At 36.0% G+C, this 20,279-nt stretch overlaps 1 protein-coding gene across 3 annotated transcripts in view; it reads left to right on the top strand.

Moving 5' to 3' along the window:
- The window catches only part of CEP83 (centrosomal protein 83), a 106,690-nt gene that overhangs the window by 920 nt on the left and 85,491 nt on the right, over positions 1-20,279 (top strand). The gene's annotated exons all lie outside the window — the stretch shown is intronic.

Here is a 20,279-nt window from a genome sequence, read left to right as displayed (position 1 = left end):
GTCATATTAATTGTAATGATGAAACTGTTTGAATAAAATCTCAAAGACTTCTAGGGTGACAAGAAACTTGTTCTTAATAGTTCATAATGTGTTCAGAATCTGGGCACAAAATGCTCGAGTAGGTCTAAACTCAGTGTGTTCTTAATGCTTGTTACCAAGCAACATCTCCGTAAACAAGCCCAGTGTTCAACTAGGATATAATTAAGTGTGTTTCTCCTACAATTATCTGGATTCAGAATTCTCTAAATTCATAAGTTAAGCCTGTAGGTGGTTACAGTTAATACTCACCTTTTGTATTGTTTGGATTCAAACTCTTTTTTTGTTTAGAATTATTAGAATGCTTTAAATTTCAGTGTCACACAGGACTCTCCAGAGAGTTGCAAATAGTTTTGACTTACCCTTTGGTTATTTAGGACAGAGTATGTCGGATACTCCCCTTCTTTGGAGTATTTTCTTTTCTAACCAGGCTATATTCAGGAATTTTCTCAAATAATAGAGTAATACCCATTTAGGGTTTCACAGAGCGCTGGGAGATTGAAACACTGATTGGCCACAGGTGGTTTTTAAGCCTTGGTTTAGGCAATAACTTCACTTTTTCTCCTCCCATTGAGCCCTTAATGATATAATTTGCGCAGATAGTCTTCCAAGCACTTTTTCATGATATTTTGAATGCAGTAACCTTTCAGGTAGTAGGAGAGTAGATGGGAACATTTGAGACGCTGTGAGACTGAATGACTTCTTTGAAATCAAACTGTCAGTAATGGGAATTGGAACTTGAAGTTTAATGTTCTTTACGTCATGCCCTTACTATATTGCAAAAGTCTGTAGACTTCATTTAGTCCCCTCCCCCTTTTTCTTGCCCATATGCTGATGTTGAAGTAATGAAATATTCAAGAATTGGGCAAGACAAGCAGAGAAGAAGAAAAATCAAGAATGACTCATGTTGCGTGATAAAATCCTTAGTAATCAGAAGTCAGCATTTTGTCCTGGGAATTTCTAATTCAAGAAGCTTAGAAGAATGAAATCTTAACAGAAAGATTAGTGAATTGTCAGAATTCTTGGTGTGTGTGTTTTTCTAGGTACTGTCTATGCCTAAAGTAAATGAGTTTTATTTTAACTTTGTCATGCATAATGTATTAGGTTCAGTAAGTAATTTTCTCAAATTGTCTAATCTGTATGTACTTTTAGGGAATGCGTGTATCTATGTAAAACATTTCCGGAAGTATTCTTTCCTGCTGATTAAAGTTCCCATTTCTTAATCGGAACCCCTCAAAATCTCTTCTCACTCTGCCTTTTCAAATTTATGTTCTTTATGGAAAAGCTCTGCTCTGACCAGACTGGTTTCTTCTCTGTCCTCTAAACCTACTATGCGCTTTCACCCTTCCTTAGCAGTCTTCATGTCGTTCCACCTACCTGACTTGATTTCTTCCCTTCATTCCTAAAATCTAAACTGTACCTTTTCTATAAAGTTCAACTCCACCGTGACCTCTGTAGAGGAGGAAAAATTCCTCACCCTTTTAGGGTCTCTGGCTGGACCTAAATTGACATAAAACAGATTATCAGAAGAAAAGCATACAAGGTTTTAAAAATTTTTACATGTTCATGGGGGCCTTCACAGGAGAATGAAGACTTGAAGAAGTGACCAGAGGAGAAAGCTTTTATATCATTTAGACAAAGAAACCATAAATTTGTGAAAAATTGACAAGACAAAGGGGTTTGGGCTAGGAGTAGTAAATTATGGAGGAGTTACTAGGAAGATAAAGGTTTCACAAGGTTTGTACAGGTTTCTGGGCTTCAATTCCCTGTCTCTGGTGATAAAAAGTCCTCAGTCCTCGTTCCTCCTGGTACAAGGAGGACACCTTTCATGTGAGAGTTTTATCTCCTGCTTCTTCAGGAAGAAAAACTAGGGTGAGAGTGCCCCTCTTGTACTTGCTGGTTCTCAAGTGCCTTCAAGTCAAAATAATCGATATACCAAAACAGCGTATTTTGAGGTGACGTGTTCTGAACTCCTTCACCTCTGAAATCCTATAGTGTGTATTTGTTAGTCATACTCATTTGATACTTACACTTTACGTTGTATTGTTTTATCATTTCTGTGTTTGCCTAATCTTCTTAACTAGATTTTAAGCTCCTTAAGGGCAGGACACCAGATATTATCCTTAGTTTCTTCCAAATAAAAGTTGCTCAATAAGTGTTTCTCAGAGGTGAAGAATATGCATTTTTACTTTTTTTGCTTCTCCCATAGTGTAGTGGAAGTAAAAGAAAATCTGAGAGAGAACTCAGGGAGGAAGGGCAGCTATAAGCCATAAGAAAGGGGGTTAAAGAGAGAGGATTTGTGGGAATCAGAAGGAAAGGTTCCCTTCCTAGAATGTGTGAATATTTGAGAATTTCCCATGACAATATCAGCAATAAGGACTCCCTCAGGAATGCTGGCACTACTCCCAAGTGAGTCTGGGGAGTTTGGTCAATATCCTGGTTCTTCCTTAGAATCTTAGTTTTAAAAACGCTTCCCACCTCTTTCCTCCCTCTCCTCCTCCCCCTCCCTTTCTTCCTCCCTCTCTCCTCCTGTGCCTTTCTCCCTATCTTCCCATTTGACCCTTTTCTATTTTGCTTTTTACCAGGTCAAGACTTAATTTATGAAATTATGTCACTACTTTTATGGCCCTCATAATAAATTAGGAGTTCTGTTAAGTTTTATATTTTTTCACCAGGACTGCCTGTCTGGGTCATCGGAGATCACAGACTGTGTAGTCTAGCACTAGTTTTTTTTCTTTTTTAGTTTAACCAAGATGTAATCCAGGAAGAAATAAGAAAGTCAGAAAGTGCCCAGTTATTTACTTTTGTATATTGTAACTTCAGATTACTTTTGGATTAAAATTCATAGAGTTAGGAGGAACCTAAACCTAGCCATTCTCTTTTGGAAAGCGTCTGTCACTCTCAAAATATCTTTAAATAAATGCTAGGTAATTTTTATAGTCTGGCTGTAAATCCTGTATCTGATGCTTACAACAAAGAGTTTCTTCAGTTAAAGATATAAAAAAGGGAAGTTGAGTCTCAGAGTCTTTTATAAATCTTTGTTTGATTCAGTTATTTCTTAGAGAGCTTGCTGTCCTAGCTTCTGAGTTGTTGCCCAGTAACACAATTGCAGTATAACACAGCAACCATCGAAAACGTTAGCATTGGACTATGGGGATTTTCCTGATGAAGTTGCAGTGCCTATCTCTAGTGTTCACATTCAGTCTGTCTTTCTCAGATGAATTACATTTTGGTTTAAGGCAGACATCTGAAGTATTGTTAAAAGGCATACAATATAATTAAGTATATGTTTTTTGTAGTGCTGGCAAATTATAACTTCTTACACATTGTCACATAGAGATGCATAATAAATATGTATTGAATTACAGTGTGTGTGAAGGATATGTGAAAAGATTGGTTCAATTAAAGGTTATTCTGGGCAGAAAAGCTATTAAGTAATAATTAACATCAGAGTTCTCCACAACTGATAGAGCCAGCCAGAGCTGAGGAGGATGAAGTTGAAATGGTTTTTCTCTAACTAACATTTTTATATTACTACTGGAGCTTCATGGAAACCTTAGATCAATAAGCATGAATTAACAGGCACCATGATTTTGTGGGAAGAGAATTTTGATTCCAGAGACCAAGGTTTGGCTGAGTTAGTCATTTAAACTTTCTTGGCTTATTCTCTCATTTGAAAAAATAAATTCCTGAAGGTGTCTTTCAGAAATCGTATGCTTCCAATTTAAAGCAAATTTTATTTCTCCTGTTTGTTGGTTTAGTTAATATTTGAGTGTCTATTATTTGTCTTGTACTCTGCGAGGTACTGAGGAGACTGTGAATAAGACATAGTACCAAGTCTCAAGCAGCTTCTTGTCTGGAGAAATGTATAGTTATTTGTAATATAACATAGGAAGAGCCATAAAGATAAATAAAGGTGTGTTCTGGGGGCATGTAGGAAGGACATATGATCTAGAACTGCAGACAGTACCCTACGATTGAGGAATGCCTCATTAGAATTATGTAACTGTAATCTGAGAATGTGCAGGGAAGTATTCAACCTGGCCTGGAGGGAGTTAATCAGTCAAGGAAGACTGGGAAGAAGTTTTTCTGAATTGGAGAAACAAAGTCAGACATCATCAGCAATAGTGGTAGTAGTTCAGATCCTGAGTATAGATGAGACTCCTAGGGAGAGTGTGTAGAACCAGAAAAGGGCTAGTGAATATCGCATATAATGGGTAGGTGGAGAAAGTAGGGAGGAAAATCAGAAAATGGTAGAGTCTTGGAAGCTAAGACAGAAATGCGTATCACATTTAGTTTGTTGATTAAATGGAGGTTGTTGGTCAAGAAGCATTGTGTAGCACTATAAATGTAAACCCATCCCTACAAAAATGTGCTCTATAAAGACCTGAACTTTCAAATGGGGATAGCTCACGTCTTTGGTTAGCGTCATAACATAGAGGAAAGAGTATGTATTTTGGACCCTGAGTCCTGGAATAGAAGGTTAGAATCTTGCCTCCACCATTTTACTGGCTGCTTGACTTTTTGGATCACTTAGTTTGGGGTTCTCATTGTCTTCATGTATAAAATGATACTTTTTTCTCAAGAGTCATATGGCTTAAAAGATATATGTTGTAATGCTTGACTCAGTCATAGTGGGTACTCCGTAAATGTTAATTTTAATTTGTTTCATTGTTACAGACTGTTCTCCTGAACGATATACCCCTTTTCCCTCCTCTTCTCCCCCTCCCCATCAAATTCTTTTATCCTTCAAGATCCACCAGAATTTCTCCCTTTTTCTTGATGCCTTCCTATATGGATGACATTCCAAATTTTCTGTGATGAAATGAACATTTTCTTGTATCCCTCAGAACTTTCACAATCTTTTATTTTTAACCTTAAGAAGGAAATTTTATCCACATATTAGAAGTCTTCAGATAGGTGGTTCTAGGATTGTCAAATCAGTGGCTCAGTGACATTGTTAAGAACCTGTATTCTTTGTTTTTGGTTGGCCATCCTTTGAACTTCGCCTTGATACAGCAGTTCAATCATCACATTTTCCGAAGTTCAGAAGAGATAACTTCTCTCTTCTACCCACCCCCTTTTTAACAGCTTTATTGAGGTATAATTTACATACTATAAAAGTCACTCATTGGGGGGCCAGCCCCATGGCTAAGTGTTTAAGTTGATGCACTCCGCTTTGGTGGCCCAGGCTTTGCTGGTTCGGATCCTGGGCGCGGACCTACGCACCACTCATCAAGCCATGCTATGGTGGCATCCCACATAGAAGAACTAGAGTGACCTACAACTAGGATATACAACTATGTACTGGGGCTTTGGGGAGGAAAAAAAAAGAGGAAGAGTGGCAACAGATGTTAACTCAGGGCCAATCTTGAAAAAAAACAAAGAAAGAAAGCTATTAAAAGTGGACTTCTTTTCAGTCTAGTTGGATCCTGGGTAAAGACCCAGGACTTGCTCTGGAAGGAAGAGCTGCCCGTAAAAAAAAAAACAAAAGAGAAATCATTCATTGTAAGCATACAATTCAGTGATTTTTTAGTAAATATATAGAGTTGTACAACCATTGCAAGGCAATTTAAGAACATTTTCAGTAATGCTCCCTTCCCCGAATTCTCTCAAGCTTGTTTGCAGTCAGTTCAACTACCACCCCAGCCAACCACTTATCTGCTTTCTGTCTCTATAAATTTGTCTTTCTGGGTGTTTCATATAAATGGAATAAAAAATATAGTAGTCTTTTGCCCCTGGCTTCTTTCACTTAATATTTTGATGTTCATCCATGTAGCAGTATTGTGTTGTTTTTTATTGCTGCATAGTATTCTCTTGTATAGATATGTCATATTTTATTCATTCATCAGTTGATGGCCATTTGGATTGTTTCCACTTTTTTGCTCTTATGAATAATGCTGCCATGAAGATTTGTGTAAGTCTTTGCGTGAACATATGTTTTCAACTGTATGGGAGGAAGACATTTCCTCTACTCACTCTAGGTCCTTCTGACTAGGCTACGAATTAAATTCACATGCAGAATAACAGGAGAAAATTAAACAAAGCTTTATAACGTGTATACATGGGAGACACTCAGGAAAACTGAGCAACTCACCAAAATGGCAGAGGTTCTCATCTTAAATACCATCTTCAGCTACAAAGGAGGATGTTGGGGGTTGGGGGAGTCAGTTATGGGAGATTACCTGAAAAGTACAGTAAACAAGACTAAGGTTAATATGAAGATTTAAGTCCTTGCCTTCTGCATTGATAAGAGTTTTTAGAGATAAAGTCATCCCCCCTTCTTTCTGGTAGAGAGGGAGACACCTTTACAGATGGAGATTTCCCTTACAAATATAAATATCTCTTACCAAGGGTAACTTGTATGTTTCAGAGTTTCTCTCATGGCTGCAGTTTTTAAAAGCAACCAGCCCAAAATAATCCTCATGCCAAAGAGACATATCTTGGGGTTGCCAATTCCAACCCCCCCCACATCTCCATTGGATAGAGTCCTAGGAGTGAAATTGCTGAGTTGGATGGTAAAGTTGAGGGTATGATATATTTGGTCTTTGTCCCTGGTTGCTGATGCTGAGCTCCTAAAACCCTTGTGATTCCCTGGGTGGTAAGGAGTGGCTTTGGTTATTCATAATGAGCCCCTTTTGATCAGACATAAGCATATGCTGGTGAAGTGACTTAGGAGGGGTCCCTAGCTAGCCTCAGATAGGGCTGGTCACCAGAAAGAGCAACGGATGAGAGAGTTGGAACTTTCAGCCATACCCACTGACCTCTGGGAAGCAAGGAGGGAAACTAGACCTCTATGAAAACTCTTGAACAATGTGATTCCAAGAGCTTCTGAATAGATGAACACAGGGGCTAGGAGAGTGGCACTCCCAGATAGAGGGCATGGAAACTGCACCCCTTCCCCCATACTTTGTACTATGCCTGTCTCTTCCATTTGGCTGTTCCTCAGTTATATCCTTAATAATAAATCAGTAATAGTAAGTAAACTGTTTTCTTGAGTTCTGTGAGCCATTTTAGCAAATTATGAAACCTGGGGAGGGGGTTATGGGAACCCCTGATTTATAGCCAGTTGGTCAGAAGTGCAGTTGGCAGCCTGGGACTTGTGACTGGTGTTTGAAGTGGGAGCAGTTATGTGGGACTGAGCCCATAACTTGTGGGGTCTGCACTAAATCTGGATAGTTGGTGTCAGAGTTAGTTAAATTTTAGGACACTCAGTGGATAGAGAACTGGAAAAAGTTGGAGAATTGGTTGGTATGAGGAAAAACCCCACACATTTGGTGTTAAAAGTGTTGTGAGTCAATAGTTCAGAGTTTGTTTTTAACCTTTTAAGAAACTGCCAAAATGTTTTCGAAAGTGACTATACCAATTTCATTCCTACCAGAAATGTGCAAATGTTCCAGTTTCTTCACGTTCTCATCAGCACTTGGTATCATCTGTCTTTTTGATTTATACTATTCTTACTGGGTGTCTAGTAGTGTCTCATTGTGATTTTAATTTGCATTTCCCTAAACATAAATGATGTTGAGCTTTCCATATGCTTGTTAGCCATTTATAAGTCTTTGGTGGAATGTCTGTTGAAGTCTTACCCGTCTTGTAGCTGGTTTTTTGTCTTACAATTGGATTGTAAAAATTCTTTATATATTCTGAATAAAAACTTTTCTATCTGTTTACCAAGACTTTCTCCCAGTTTGTGGCTTATTTTTTCTTAACTGGTGTCTTTGAAGTGCAAAAGTTTTTAATCAAATCAAATTTATCATTTTTTTCTTTTATGGTTTATGCTTTTGATGTTGTGTTCAGGAACTTTTTGCCTAATCCAAGGTCACAAAGATTTTTCTCCTGTGTTTTCTTTTAGCTCCTCCCTTTAGATCTAGGATCCAGATTCAATTAACTTTGTGTATGGGGTAAGAAAAGGTCTGAGTTCTTTTATTTTTTGTGCCAAGTGGATGCCAAGTTGTCCTAGTACCATTTGTTAAAAAGGCTATTTTTTCCCCTTAAATTGTATTGGTACCTTTGTAAAAAAAAATCAGTTGCCTATAATGTAAAAGTTTATTTCTAGAGTCTCAATTCTGTTCCGTTTATCTGTATTCATGGCCTTACTCCAATACCACACTGTCTTGATTACTGTAGTGTTACAGGAAATTTCAAAATGGGTAGTGTAAATTTGACTTTTTCAAAAGTGATTCTAGATCTTTTCCATTTACCTGTAAAATTTAGGATCAGTTTGTCAGTTTCTACAAAAAATACTTGCTGTGCTTTGATAGAGTTTGCATTGAATCCATAAATCAATGTGGGAAGAATTGCTAACTTAATTGAGTCTTTCAATCCATGCGCATGTAATGTTTCTCCATTATTTAGATCTTTCTCTCAACAGTGTTTTTAGTTTTCTTTTTTTAAACATTATTTATTTTTATTTTCATTTATTTATTTATTTATTTATTTATTTGAGGAAGATTATCCCTGAGCTAACATCTGCTGCTAATCCTCCTCTTTTTGCTGAGGAAGACTGGCCCTGAGCTAACATCCGTGCCCATCTTCCTCTAGTTTATATGTGGGACGCCTGCCACAGCATGCCCTGCCAAGTGGTGCCATGTCCACAACCGGGATCTGAACTGGCGAAACCCGGGCCGCCAAAATGGAATGTGCCCACTTAACCACTGAGCCACTGGGCTGGCCCCTTTAGTTTTCAATATATAAATCTTGCACTTCTTTTGTTAAATTTATTCCTGAGATTTGATGATATTGTTGGGAATGGAGTGTTCATAATTTGATTTTTAGATTGTTCGTTACTAGCATATAGAAATGCAACTTTTGTATATTGTTTCTACATAGGTGATTGTGTCTATTAAAAAAACAATTCTTTCTTTCCAATTTGAATGTTAATACATTCTGTCACTCATTTTTGCCTTATTGCATTGGCTAGGCACTCCAGTAAGATGTTGAATGGAAGTGTTAAGCATGCATTGCTTTGCTCTTAGTCTTAAGGGAAAATTATGCAGATTTCAACTGTTAAGTATGATGTTAGCTCTAAGTTTTCTGTAGATATCATTTATTAGGTTGAGAAAATGTTCTTATGTTCCTAGTTTGTTGAGAGTTTTTCATCATGAGTGGGTGTTGGATTTTGTCAGGTTTTTTCCCCTGCATCCAATGAGATGATCATATGTTTTTTTCCCTTTATTCTATTAGTGTGGTATATTACATTAATTGATTTTCAGAAGTTAACCCAACCCTGTTTTCCTGGGATGATTTTCACTTAGTTAGGCTGTATAATCTTTTATTCTTGTTGCTGAATTTGGTTTTCCTAAATTTTGTTAAGGAATTTTGTGTCTGTTCATGAGGGATATTAGTCAGTTGGTTTCTTTTCTCTTGATGCCTTTGTCTAGCTTTGGTATCAGGGCAACGCTGGCCTCATAGAAGCAGTTGCATGGTTTTTCCTTCTCTGTTTTTTTCTGAAATAGTTTCCAAAGGATTGCTGTTACTTCCTTATTTGATAGCATTCATCAGTAAAGCTATGTGGACCTGGGCTTTTCTTTGTGGGAAGATTTTTACTTACTAGTTCATATTCCTCACTTGTTATAGTTCTATTCAGATTTTCTGTTTCTTCTTGAGTTTTGATAACTTTGGTGTTTCTAGGAATTTGTCCATTTATATAAGTGTAATTTGTTGATATAAAGTTCATATTTTTTATAGTTTTAAAAATTATTGCAAGGTTAGTAATGATGTTCCCTCTTTCATTCTTTATTGTGTAATTTATATCTTTTTCTCTTCTTGGTGAATCTAACTGAGAGTTTCTCAATTTTGTTGGTCTTTTCAAAGAACCAACTTTTTATGTCATTGACTTTTCTATTTTCTATTCCATTGTTTTCCACTCTAATATTATTTTTTCCCTTTCTTCTTCTTGCTTTGGGCGTAGTGTGCTTTTTCCCCCACTTAGTTTCCTAAGCTGGAAGGTTAGATTATTGATTTGAGACCTTTCTTCTTCTCTGACATGCGTTTAAAGCTGTAAAATTTCCTCTAAGCACTGCTTTAACTACATTCCATACATTTTGATATGCTTCTTTTGTTTTCATCCAATTCAAAATATATTTAAAAACTTTTCCTTGTGATTTATTTGATCCGTGGGTTATTTAGAAGTGTGTTGTTGAATTTACCAATATTTGGGACTGTTCTCAGATTTCTTTCTGTTATGGATCTCTAATTTCATTGTGATTAGATAATGCACTTTTAATGATTTCAATATTTTTGAATTTCTTGAGACTTGTTTTGTGGCCCAGCATATGGTGTATCATGGAGAATGTTTAATTTGTGTTTGAAAAGAATGTGTATTCTGCAATTTTGGGGTGTCCTGTTAGTTACATTAGGTTCATTGATAGTGTTGGTAAGTCCTTTATATCCTTGCAGATTTTCTGCTGTGTTCTATCAGTGATTGTACTTTACAACTACTTTTGTTGAATTGTCTATATCTCTTTTTAATTACCTCCACTTTTTGCTTCATGTCTTTTGGAGTTCTGTTGTTAGATCCATATACAGGTATAATTGTTTTATCTTCCTGATGTACTGATCATCTTATCGTTATGAAATTTCCTTATTAGTCTTTAGTAATATTTATTGTCTTAAATTTTATTTTATCTTGGTACTATAGCTACCCTAGTTTTTTTGTTTTTTTTTTTTTTTTACAAACGTTAGGTTGATTTATAAGAGTTACCCTGGGCAGTTAACACAGCTTGTTTACAATGAGGAGTTATCTAACTCTGAACATACTGTACATGGCAATCATGAGTTGTCATGGCAACCTAGTTTTTTTTATGGTTACCGTTTGCATGGTGTATTTTCTTTTCTACCCTTTTGGTTTTAACATATTTATGTCTTTGAATCTAAGATGTGTCTCTCGTAGACAGCATATAATTGGGTCTTGTTTTTTTTTAGTGCAGTCTTACATTCTCTACCTTTCGAATGGGAATATTTAGTCCATGCACATTTAATGTAATTGTTGGTATTGTTGGATTTACATCTGCTGTTTTGTTGTTTTCTATTTGTCTCATTTTTTCCTCTTTTCCTGATTTTGTGTTAAATATTTTTTAGTGTACATTTTAATTCCTTTGTTTTTGATTTTTTACTGTAATGTTATTTTCATAGTGGTTGCTCTAGGGATTCTAATATGCATTTTAACTTATTATAGTCTCCTTCAGAAAAATGCTAAATTAATTCTGGTAAATTATAGAAATTTTGCTCCTATATGCTTTTCCTCTTCCTTTTTTGTGCTATCATCACGTATATTACAGCTATGCATATTATAAACCCAACACCACAATCCTTTGGTTATTGCTTTATGCAGTCTTCTTTCTTTTTTTTTTTGGTGAGGCAGATGGTGTTGAGCTAACATCTGTTGCTAATCTTCCTCTTTTTCTTTCCCACCTGAGGAAAATTGTAACTGAGCTAACATCTGTGCCAGTCTTCCTCTATTTTGTATGTGGGATGCTGCCACAGCATGGCTTGGTGAGTGGTGTATAGGTCTGTGCCTAGGATCTGAACCAGCGAACCCTGGGCTGTTGAAACAGAGTGCATGGACTTAACTACTACACCACCAGGCCAGCCCCTGCAATCTTATTTCTTTAAAAGAAGTAAAGAAAAGAAATGCAAACAATTATATGTTTAGTCTTTTGTATTTACCTATATAGTTACAGTTTGTGGCATGCTTTTATTCTTCCTGTGAATTTGTTGCTTTCTGGTGTGACCTTTTTTCAGCCAGAAGGTTTTCCTTTAGTATTTCTTATAAGACATGTCTGATAGCAACAAATTCTCTCAGTCTTTGTTTATCTGGAATGTCTATTTCATTGTCATTTTTGAAGGACAGTTTTGCTGAGTATAGAATTCTTAGTTGAGAGCTTTTTTTGTTAATCTTTTTCTGTATTTAAGTTGTTTTTTTCCTGACATCATTATTTCTGATGGGATGCCGCTTGTTAATCATATTATTGTTCCCCTGTATCTGATACATCATTTTTCTCTTGCTCCTTTTAAGATTTTTTTTTTGTCTCTCAGCAGTTTGACTATGGTGTATCTTGGTCTTGATCTCTTTGTGTTGCATTTGCTGAGCTTAATGTTTTTCATCAAATTTGTGATGTTTTCATCCATTATTCAGATTTTTTCCTGCCCCTTTCCACTTCTTCTGAACTCTCATTTCATGTATGTCAATAGACTTCGTATTGTCCCACAGATTTATGAAGTTCTGTTCATTTCTCTTCAGTTTTTTTTCTCTCTCTTCTTCAGACTAGATGTTTTCTGCTGATCTACAGATTCATTGCTTCTTTCTTCTGTCATCTCAAGTCTGGTGTTTAGCCCCTCCAGTGAGTTTTTTATTTCAATAGTTATACTTTTTGACTTCAGAGTTCCGTTTTTAAAAACAATTTCTATCTCCTTTTTGAGATGTTCAATCCTTTGTCATTGTCATCATACTTTCATTGAATTATTTAAAGAGAGCTTTCTGGCCCCCCACACTTCTTTTATATTGCTCATAATCCTTTGCACAATATTAGACATTTTTTAGTCACTCCAAGTGTACTTGTTGATTTTCCTGAAGCATTGAATTATAAGGTGTTTGGGATCCCAAGCCCTATGCAATTTCTTGCTTTCCCTCTCCTTCTGATAAGTGGAAGAAACTGCTTTACCATTCATTCAACAAGTGTTTATTGACTACCTGCCATATTCCAGCTATTGTGGGTATAAAGAAGACTAAGACATAATCTGTAATTTCAAAGTGCTTTTTACAAAATAAGGATTATACAGCATAGAGTATTTTATAATCTGCTTTTTCCACTTCTATAACAAACATTTTCCAATGTTATTAAATACTCTTCAATAACATATTTTTTTAAAGAAAAATTTAACTGTGACATCATCTGGGCCTAGAGTTGCTTTTAGGAAAGATTTTTTCCCTAAAGTTCATGATGTTTATTTTTAAAAACACCTTTATTGAATATAATTGATAAATAACAAATTGTACATTTTTAAAAGTAAACAATTTAAGTTTTGATATATGTATACACCTGTAAAACTGTGACCACAATCAAAGTATTAAATATATCCATTGCCCCTGGAGGTTTTCTCATGCCCCTTTGTGATCCTTCCCTCCTGCTCCTACCCCTGCCCATCGCTGACTCTTTCCTGTTTCTAGGCAAGAACTGATCTGCTTTCTGTCGCTATTATTGGTTTGAATTTCCTAGAATTTTATATAAATGGAATTATATAACGTACTCTTTCTGATCTAGATTTTTACACTCAGCATAATTATTTTGAGATTTACCCATGTTAATGCATTCCTTTTTATTACTGATTAGTGTTCCATTGTATGGATATATCACAATTTGTTTATCCATTCACCTCTTGATGGACCTATGTTTCAGTTTTATAAATAAAGTTGCTGTGAACATTTGTGTACAAGTGTTTGTATGGACATGTGCTTTCATTTCGTTTGGGTAAATACCTATAAATGAAATGGCTGGATTACATGGTAGGTATATGATTAGTTTTTAAGAAACTGCCAAAGTGTTTTCCCATTTTACGTTTCCACCAGTAGATTGACAGGTCCAGTTCTTCCTCATTGTAGTCAGTACTTGGTATAGTCAGCCTTTTACATTTTAGCCATTCTAATACGTGTATACTAGTATTGCCTTGTGTTTTTAATTTTTGCATCACAAATAACTAATGATATTTAACATCTTTTCAAGTATTTATTTAACATCTGTGTATCTTATTTGGTGAAGTGCCTGTTCAAATCTTTTGCCTGTTTTTTCTTGTTTTGTTAAATTGAGTTGTTTGTTTTATTATTTAGTTTTGAGAATTCTTTATGTATTCTGGATGCAAGTCCTTTATCAATATATGATTTTTAAAATTTTCCTCCAGTCTTGCTTGTCTTTTCATTTGCGTTAGTGTCTTTTAAAGAGTGGAAGTTCTTGAAGTCCAGTTTGTCAGGTTTTTTTTTCATGGATTGTGCTTTTAGTGTTGTATCTAAGAAATCTTTACCTAACCCATGATCAAAATGATTTTTCTCCTGTATTTCCTTCTAAGAGTTTTATAGTTTTATGTTTTGTCTTTATGTATACATTTGAGTCAATTTTTGAGTATGGTGTGAGGTATGATTTGAAGTTCATTTTTTTGCATATGGATAGGCAGTTCTCCCGGGACCATTTGTTGAAAAGACTGTTTTTTCTCCCTTGAATTGGCTTTACATCTTTATCACAAATCAGTTGACTATCTATATGTTTGGGTCTATTTCTGAACTCTACTCTCTTTTTAATGGATTTGTGTCTATCTTGGCACTAATGCTACACAATTTTGATTTCTGTAGCATTTTAGTAAGTCATGAAGTAGTGCAAGTTCTCCAATTTTGTTCTTTTTCCAAGTTGTTTAGCTATTCCAGGTCCTTTGTTTGTCCATATAAATTTTAGAATCAGCTTGTTAATTTCTTTTTTAAAAAGTCTGCTGGGATTTTGAGTGGCATTGCATTGAGTTTGGGAGAAATTAACATCTTAATATTACTGCACAAAGGGCACAATCTGCTCTGCTCGCAGCAAGACAAAAGCCAGTCATCAAGAGGCAAGATGGTGGTAGAGAAAGGGCATTTTATTACAGCTTGCCAGCAAGAGGGAAGATGGCCAGCTACTGTCCAAAAGAAGCATCTTAAGGGGGCCACAGACTCTTGAAGCAGTTATATAGGTCAGTGGGTTATAGGGGAGAGGGTTAGGAATGTTGGCTCTCTCGTGTTATACACTGGGAGTTGCCACACCAGATCTTTCGGTTTTCATTGATGATGGCCATCAACATAGACTTTCTGTTTGGGAGGTCATCACATTCCTAAAGAACTCAAAAGAATGAAGTTATCTTTTTGTAGCTGGGAGATATATGCACTAGCAGGGGAGATATATGCACAGAGCAGGTGGACCTCCTGGAGGGTGCAAATCCAGCTGGGTTAGTAGTCAGAGGTCATTCAAAGTTACGACGTGGTCTCTTTTCTACAGTATGGCTTCCCTTATGTCAACCTTGTGTTGAGCTGGTTTCATTAACAATAATGAGTAACCCAATCCATGAATATGGTATGTCTTGCTATTAAAGATGCTTTTTTATAGGCTCTTTTTCCATATAAACAGCACTATGATGCCAGCACCATGAAAGCAGTGACCTGATTCTATCTTCCACTCCTACCTGGCCTTTGTAATGTACTCAATAAACGTTTATTGAATGATGAATGAAGAATATCCCTGATAAGTGTTTCTGCACATCTCTGATTAGTTTCTTAGGATTAATTCCTACATGTGGAACTGTGAGATCAAAGGATATGTTCATTTTTAAGGCTTTTGATTACCAGACTGTTTCCCAGAATTTTTTTTTTGACCCAGAAATATCTTGATGGATAACTATCAAGGCATGCATAATTGATTAACAAACAATGTTCTTGGTGATATCCTTCCTCAAGCTTTTTCTGAAATTACATTGTAAGCCTATGAGAAAGTAGGATTCATACCACAGACGTTTTGTGGATAATTTTTCTGTTATTAACTATTAACTGGAAGTGGGAGCTATGGAGATGACCAAAAATTAGAAGATTGTAGTTTTCCCTTTGAGGAACTCATAGTTCCTTTGGAAAGAGAGTTTACATAGTTATAAAGCACTAGAGGGGAAAAATGCAGATGTACTAGAATATAGAATTAAATATCCTTAGGCAAGCACAAGGAAGGCAGAAACCTATGGAGCAAAAAGAAGAGCAGAAGCTATTTTTTACATTCACTTTAAGAGTGACTATAGGGGCTGGCCTGGTGGCACAGTAGTTAAGTGTGCGCATTCCGCTTCTGTGGCCTGGGGTTTGCTGGTTCAGATCCTGGGTGCAGACATGGCACTGCTTGGCAAGCTATGCTGTGGTAGGCATCCCACATATAAAGTAGAGGAAGATGGGCATGGATGTTAGCTCAGGGCCAGTCTTCCTCAGCAAAAAGAGGAGGATTGGCAGCAGTTAGGGCTAATCTTCCTCAAAAAAAAAAAAAAAAAAAAGAGTGACTATAAACTCTGAAAATAGTTCCATGATTCTTCTCACTGTAAGGTTTTCAGTTTGATTCTGATCTTGATTTGTGGATTAATTGAAAAGATTTAAAAGTTATTTCAATTTGGCACAACTAATATGAGCAAAATTGTGAAGGCAAGATTAATCAACATGTCTGTGAGGAACTGGAAAGGAAAATTAATTGTCTCTGGCAAAGAGGCCCTGTGGGGACAGCAAAATGAAATGTTTACATTTTGTGTAGGAAGTTGGCTAATGCAGGGTTTTGAGTTCCACTAAAAAATTTAGATTTGATCCAGTAAACAATAGAATCGATTACAATAGAAGTTAGAAGGATGAAAACTGTGTACGAGAAAGATTGCCTTGGTGAATATTTATAGGCTGTGTAAGGATGAGGAAAGATCAAAATCTGGGACACTGTTTAGGAGGCTTCTGTTAAAATAAACCAAGTGTAAAATATTTGAGATTTTGCACTAGAGGGTGATGGCTCTGGAAATGAAGAAGAATGGTTAAAATCAACAGACAGATGAAGAAGAATCAGCAGGATTAATAATTTATTACTAACAGGAGATGGGGAAGAGTTATGTACTAAGAAATAAGGGGAGGGTAGTGATAATTGATTTTTTTTTTAAGGAGACAGGTAGAAAATTTGAAGTTAATGAGTTTAATGCTTGTTATCTTGAACTTCCATTGTAGATGGGACATGTGAGTAGAGTGGGAGTTATGAGCTGAGAGAGAGGTTAGGAACGTGGGTGTAAATTTGAGTGTCATTCAAATATAATAAGTGAAGCTGTGAGAGAGGCATTGACTTTATTTTATAGGGCTGGAGCAACAGACCAAAGATTTCTCATGACGAGGGAGAGAAAGGGAACAATTAAGGGAGAAGAGAAGGGTCCGAGAGATTAGAAGAGATTGCGGTGTTGTAGATGCTAAAGGGAAGAACATTTGAAAGAGATTCATAAAGAGATTTGATTGTGTGCAAACTGCATCATTAACTTTTCTTTACGTTTGCTAGCGTTTATTTGGCATACTTTAGTAAACATAGTAAACTCTTGATGAAAGATAATTGTTAGTTATTCTCTTAATTATTGGATTAATCAAGGTTGAAAATTTTAATATGGTATTATGTATTGTGTTTAATTGGTAAGAAAGGAGTAATGACATAAAATTATTTTCATAGTTTATAAACCATGTGTCAATATTCTCATGTAAAGGGACTGCCCCAAATTTTGCCCCAGGTAATGAAAGTAGTTTCTTTTTACATGATTTTAAAAAACTTCATACTAATAATTTTAGCTCAAGTGAAGGGAATAGTATATAATACTTTATGTTTACAGTTTATAAGGTGCATTTGCCTACCTAATATTGTGACATTTTTAAAAGTTTGGTATCTTGCCCTTAATTTTCCAAATAGATTATTGTACCTGTTCATAGCACCTCAGCGCTGTGGTCTTGGTCTTTCCTATTTTCTAAATCAGTTTTATTATATATCTGCTGTAAAAATATTTTCCAAAATAACTTATCTAATTTAAAAAGTCTTACCACAAGGTGTCATTGTAACCTATAAAAAGAATTTCTAAGTAAACATGTGCAATACCAATTTTTACATTTCCTTGTGCTTTTAAGTCTATTTTTTTCTGTTTCATATTTTGCAGTTGTCTCAAGATATATTGTATATCTCTTGTATTAAAGGAAAAAAATAAAGTAGCTCATGTTTTTGAGTTCTCATAGTTTTGCAAAAGCATATGCTTTCCACCCACAAATTTCTTGTGTGTTGCTATAGAGATGATTGTTTGAAGGAAAGAATGAGGAGGAACAACAGCAGGTGGACATTTAAGAAACCAAATACTTATTTTATATCTTTGTTCCTGACAGAGCCAGCCTTAGAGTTTACCTCTCTGCTGATGAAATCCCTGTGGAAGAAAGATAGACATTTTGAGTGTTTTACTATGATACTATTTGCATTTACTAAACTGCTCTTGCAGAGGTCCCTGTGCTTGATTCTTTGTTCCTCTGGAGGATGAGTGCTTGAAGTAATTGTAATCTTTGAAACAAGATTACAATCTTTCTTCTACTCTAACTGATTCTGTTTTACTTTTGTTTTCTTTTGTTTAACTGTCCTCTGTCCTGATTTCCTGGTTGGCCTTTAAACTAGTGACATTAAAATAGTTTTTCTTTTTTTGAGGGAGAGAGTTGTCAATATCTAACTACTAACTCCTGTTCCTTCTACCTCTATATTCGTTTTCAGGACTGTTCTCTGTGGACTACCTGCTGCCACTATTTTAGTTCGGGCCTTCATCATTTCTTTCCTTGATTTTTTATTTCCGTTTCTCTACTTTTGATCTTTCCTCTTAACTCTTTGTAAGCCACCCCACCCCCACCCCGAATCTATTCCCCACACCTTGGGTAACCTAGTTATTTTTCTGAAGTGCAAATCTGAAACCATCCTGTGCTGTCTGTCATCCATCCACAAGCTTAAAACCTTTCCTTGGCTCTCCTAGACCTCAGGATATGCTCCAGTCTTCTGCACAGTGCCTTTAAGGCCCTACCTCATCTCTGCAGGCTGATCTGCTTCCTTCCATCCCTCCCCCGCCTCCCCTTGTGTTCTTCTCTTCCATCTCCATGCCTTTGTACTGGATGTTTCTTCCCTGCATCCCTTCCTTTGTTTTAGACCAGGATTACGCTCTTTGTGAAGTCTTCCCTAACAGTTTCTCTAGCAGAATAAGGCCTGCCTCTCCTGTGCACCTGTACTACCTATAAATATATTACTATGCTTTGTAGTTTTAAAACTTTCTGAATTCACTTATCATTTTGAATAGGTCATATATGCACATACTTTTATGAATTTTTAAAGTACAAAAAGGATTTAAATAAATCTTTAATTTTCTCTAATCCTTGTTCATTCAGCACTCGTTGATTAACATGTATAAAATTTTCTTGACCACCAAGAACTCCATGGGGGCAAGAATTTTCTTTTATTTATTTCTGTATCCCTGTACCCAGCAAAGTGTCTGGTATGTAGTAGGCACTTAGAAAATAGCCATAGTCCTCTGAATATGGATGAGCTCTTCCTTGCTAAGAAGTCTGCTTGACTTGATGGTCTGCATATTTCTGTATCTCAAAGCCCTCTTAGTGTAAGTGACCACTCAGCAGATATAGTGCAGTAGCCACTAGTAAATACTGGTTGTTTAATTGCCCTGTTTTTTTTAAAAGATAAATGATTTTAAAATTAACCTGTATGTCTTGAGGATGGCTTTTATTTATCTCCCTTTTCTGGCTCTGAAAATTTTATGTTTTTTTTTCTGGCAGATTTTCTCAAAGATGAAAAGGAGGTTGCTTATGTTAACTTCAGTAAAAATACCAGTTGAACTCTTATTAGGTTTTTTCTTTTATTTAGTTTTTCAGACTAAGGCATAAATCTCATGGAAATAATATGGTCAGGATTTGTTTAAAAAATAAATAATTTCCAGGATATGTTATTGAATCAGTAGACATCCTTCATTTTGTGTTAGGAGCCATATGGTAGCCTTTTCTGTTTCAGGAGGAATGTAGGAATGTGAGCAAAGAAGACTCTACAACTCACAAAGGCATTAAAGCCTCATAAATCTTTTGGAAAGTCCTCATCTTATAATAGAGCCTACACTAAGAAACATTAAAATGAATTTGAAGTATGATTTAGACAAGAGTCATCTTTGTCTTTCAGATCACAACTTTTCAGAGTTTTATAATTCTAAGCATTTGAGGTTGGCTGGTTACTATATCCTACTTTCCAGAATTCTTTTGTGAGAATTAAGCTGTGTGGAGGCAGACAGTGCAATTATAAGAATAGAATAACATTTTAATTCAGAGTGCTTGGTGGTTGATTGCTAACCACTCTAATACATATCTTCTTCCCTTCCTCTTTCCTTGTCCTCCCGTTTCTTTCTAAATCACAATTATGGGGCCTGGCACCTTACCACGGCTTTGAAGGGTCTGCTCCCAGCTGCACTTCAGGTTTTGGCAGGGTGTCAAGTTGTGACATTTTTTGTATACAAGACACCCTGGGATGGCCATCCAAAGGCTATTTGGGTGACTAGTATAGGATTCTCTCTGGATTTTAAAGAAATTCATTTCTAATGTTTTGTTTTTAAGTAAGGAATGCCTGATATAGGTTCTCCCTAGACTTTTAATGTTATTTTTAAAAAACAGCGTTCACTTT

This window comes from Equus przewalskii, chromosome 29 (genome assembly GCF_037783145.1).
Source record: "Equus przewalskii isolate Varuska chromosome 29, EquPr2, whole genome shotgun sequence".
Classification (NCBI taxonomy): Eukaryota; Metazoa; Chordata; class Mammalia; order Perissodactyla; family Equidae; genus Equus; species Equus przewalskii.
This window is presented reverse-complemented; position numbering and strand designations above follow the sequence as displayed.